This window comes from Babylonia areolata, chromosome 21, assembly GCF_041734735.1.
Source record: "Babylonia areolata isolate BAREFJ2019XMU chromosome 21, ASM4173473v1, whole genome shotgun sequence".
Lineage (NCBI taxonomy): Eukaryota > Metazoa > Mollusca > Gastropoda > Neogastropoda > Buccinidae > Babylonia > Babylonia areolata.
In genome coordinates, this window is record NC_134896.1 from 11,408,892 (window position 1) to 11,413,116 (window position 4,225).

General features: G+C 42.0%; 1 protein-coding gene across 1 annotated transcript in view; it reads left to right on the top strand.

Annotated features, from left to right (window-relative positions):
- The first annotated feature begins 1,135 nt into the window (after window positions 1-1,135).
- The window catches only part of LOC143296120 (muscarinic acetylcholine receptor M5-like), a 69,202-nt gene continuing 66,112 nt past the window's right edge, over window positions 1,136-4,225 (top strand). The window contains exon 1 of the mRNA XM_076607902.1: window positions 1,136-1,341. The gene's annotated coding sequence lies outside the window, so the exon portion shown is untranslated. The remainder of the gene's footprint in view (window positions 1,342-4,225) is intronic.

Below are 4,225 nucleotides of genomic sequence, written 5' to 3' on the forward strand. Positions count from 1 at the left end.
TTCAACTGAATGAACTTGTCTTATTTTATTTATTTATTTTTTGTGTGCCTTTTCTTTCCCTCCGGTTACTGTTCTTAGTCGCCTGTCAAGTGAGAACTGGTTTGTATTTGATTTAATTTCATTACATTTATAGTTTAAAAAATCATCTAATTTTACTTATTTTTTGTTTGTTTTATTTTTAATTTGATATAACCACACAGTTGTCTTTCTCTTCCTTGGTTGGACTATTAATACGAAAACTGTGAGTATTGTTACGTCTGTGAATGTTTTTTTTTGTTTTTTTTTCAGTTCGAGCTAATAATTTCAGTTTATTATTATTGTTATTATTATTATTTTTTAAAATTATTTTTATTGAATAATTTTTAAAAAATTCCGTTTCAGTTTATTGTCTCCAGTTTTATTTTCTAACCAAACGGATTGAAGGTCAGTAGAGTTCTTGCGAAGAAAACTCGATTCCTCACCCCTTCGCTTTCAGCTTCAGCAACTGGGCCATTTCAATTTTGTATTCTGTGATGAAACGAATAGATAGATAAGAGAGAGAGAGAGAGAGAGAGAGAGAGAGAGAGAGAGAGAGAGAGAGAAGAAGAAGAAGAAGAAGTTTCAGTTTCAGTTTCAGTAGCTCAAGGAGGCGTCACTGCGTTCGGACAAAACCATATACGCTACACCACATCTGCCAAGCAGATGCCTGACCAGCAGCGTAACCCAACGCGCTTAGGAGAAGAAGAAGAAGAAGAAGAAGAAGCTAAAGTGATTTCAGATTTTAGGGCGCAAAATTGTGGTACTGATGAATCCACTGGCATATCAGAACTGAGACATGATATAACACTTTTTGTGCCGTACAAATACAATCTGAATGTGCACCTTTAATGAACTATTTCAAGCGCGCTTAAGGGAAAAAAATCCCAAACAAACTCTTTACGGAACTGTAGCTATGTTCTGTCACGAATGCATGTAATCGTTCACTCGATTTTCCATTCGTAGTCACGATACCTACCTACTTCACGACTGAAGTTAGTAATGGACAGTGTCAACAACATACAAAGACACACACACACACACACACACACACACACACACACACACACACAAAACAAACAAACAAACAACAGGTAGTCACCATGAAATAAACATTTTCCCCAAGGACACAGAAAACTTTGACTATACAGACAGCAGCAGAGCTGAACATTGGTGGTGAACATACGAACAGCAGAATCGTGATGATGGCAGTGGTTTTCAAGTGGTGAGAGCTGGAACAGCTGTACAGCGCATGCATGGTGTTCCCATCTGTTTGCCCAGCACATGAAGGCAGTTTGTCAACTGAGCAAACTTCGTCACTGCAAGGTACTGTTGGACTTCACTGTTGTTCAAGTATTGTAGCAGTGGTTATAGTAGCGGCAGTAGAAAATTTATAGGTGAAAATGTTGTGATAGTAATTGTAGCAATAGTGGTAGTAACAGTAGCAACATTTATAGTAGTAGTAGTAGCAGTAGCAGCATCAGTAGTAGTAGTAGTAGTAGTTGCGGCATCGGCATCAACATCACCAGCAGTGGTAGTAGTAACAGCAGTAATGGTGGCAGTGTTGGTTGTCACAGTAGTGGTGGTGGTGGTGGTGGTGGTGGTAGTCGTAACAACAGCAGCAACAACAGTAGCAAAAGCAAGAGCAACAGTAAAAGCAGTCGTCGCAATACTAGTAGTACTAATTATTTTGCAAAACAAACAAACAAAACCCACAAAAACCCCAAGATCAATTCTTTTTGTACCTGCTGCGACAGAGTACTTGTAGTAACGTTACTGCCTGGGGACTTAACAGTCTCTTGAAATTAAAAAAGAGAGAGAGAGAAAAAAAAGTGTGATTTCGGACAATCTGAAACTGGCTGCAAGAGTTACCGTACCGTGTCGTACTGTATCATCGTATCGTACTATACCGTGTCCTATCGTCCTGCCGGTACCGTACCGTACTCTACCGTGTCGTAAGGTGTCGTATTGTATTGTATTGTGTTGTATTGTATTGTATTGTATTGCATTTGTTTTTGTCACAACAGTTTTCTCTGTGTGAAATTCCTACTGCTCCACTAAGAGTGAGTGAGACGTCACAGTGCACCACGACCTATATATATATTTATATATACATACATCGTTTTTCTTTTTTCGGTCTGTCTGCAAGTATATTTGTTTTTCTATCAGTGTTGGTCTTTTGTTGTTGTTGTTGTTTATATAATTTCGTCAGGGGATACCCTTTTCTTGTCTTGCCGTAGGTTCTTTTACGTGCGGTACTGAAGAGCATGGTGCACACTCAACCGAAAGACTAGCACCCAGACCACAACTCAAGGTGTAATGGATGTGAGTTTAATTAAAAATCCCGGTCCGTATAAATTATGGGGACTCGAACCCGTGTACGCTCGCTCGCTTCCTAGTCAGGCCGGCGCAATACCACCGGACCACCGCTCCACCGTGATCGATAGGTAAGTCAATGGATCGGTTGACTTACTGACTAAACAGCTGATGGGTATATCGATCTGGTCGGCTGCTTGACTGATTGTTTGTTGGCTGGTTGATCGATGTGATTAATTTTGCTTGTGATTGATTGTGCGGCTCAGTGGCTGATCGACGCGATTGACTGTCCGATATTTGGGGGGATTTCTGCAATTAGCGTGATTGATTACCTCAATGAATTCATTAAGTATGATTGTATTACATGACATCGCATTATGCGGTATTGAGTTATACTGCATTGCACTGCATTGTTATATTGCATTGCATTGCATCGTGTTCGCATAGCATAGTATCGTGTCTTGTGCCGTTTCACGTCGTGTCGTGTCGTGTCGTGTCGTGTCTTATCGTATCGTATCGTATCGTATCGCATCGTATAGTATCGTGTCGTGTGTCGTTTGATGTCGTGTCGTGTCTTGTCGTGTCGTGTCGTGTCGCATCGTATAGTATTGTGTCGTGTGTCGTTTCATATCGTGTCGTGTCGTGTCGCATCGTGTGTCGTTTTGTTTCGTGTCGTTTTATTTCGTGTCGTGTTGTATCGCATCTTATCGTGCCGTGTCGTATCGTATCGTAGAGTGTCGTGTCGTGTTGTATCGTAGAGTGTCGTGTCGTGTCGTGTTGTATCGTATCGTATCGTATTCATTGACAAACCTTTCTCCCAGGGGGTATGAGAGGTGCTAGTAAGAAAGGGGACAGAAGTCATCAGAATTCATTGTTGTTTAACCCTTTCACCGCCAAGCTCGCATTTATGCACAGGCGTGGTAGAGGACCCATGTCACTGAAAGGTGACCATTCATTGGTCTGTTATCCATGAACCTAATGCACTTAATGTTCGGTGGTAGGATAGGTCATATTTTCCACACATCGCAGGGGGAATCCCCAGCTATTCTTAGCCACTGTCTTTTCTGTGTTTATACCACAAGGGAATTTTGTACTCTAAATTGATTGGCGGTAAAAGAGGTAATCCCCTGCCTTCCAACTATGGCCACTGAGACCTGGACAGACTGGAACCCAAGAATGACGTGCGTGGTGTTTGGGGTCAGGGGTGGGGGTGGATGACAGGGATTGGAGATGACGGGGGGTTGGGTGTGTGTGTGTGTGTGTGGGGGGGGAGGTAGAGAGATGGAGGGGTGTGGGGGGGGTGGGGAGTGAGGAGGGGGTAGGGGGTCGGTGACGAAGGTAAGGTAGAGGGAAGAAGGGAACTGAATGCATTGTTGAGGTTCCTAGTCCAGCCGATGGCACGGTGCCGTAATTATCAGGATTGCCCAACTAGATTAAACTTTTTTTTTTAAACTGCGTTTTAAACTCAAAACTCTGTCACATCGCCCCGCTCCACGTCAACTCCTCCCCCCCCCCACCCCCCCCCCCCCCCCAAAAAAAAACAACAAAAAAAACAAAACAAAAACAAAAAAAACCTCGAACCTATTAAGCCCCATCATGTCAGCCCTTCCGCTAAATTTTTCATCACCAGATTAAAAAAAAAAGAAAAAGAAAAAGCGAAAGAGGATTAGAAAATTCTTCAAAGACACATAAAAATACATGATACAGAATAGACAAGTAGTGTCCATCCCTGAGTGTACAATATCACTGCCCAGTCAGCAGAGCACAGCAACAGCAGAGACAGAACATCATAGAGTGTGGAAAAGAGATGGGGGAAAAAAAAGCGTCAAGGCCTCCTGTAAAAAAAAAAAAAAAATAAAAAAAAATAAACAACCACGAAAGGGGAATGGACTGG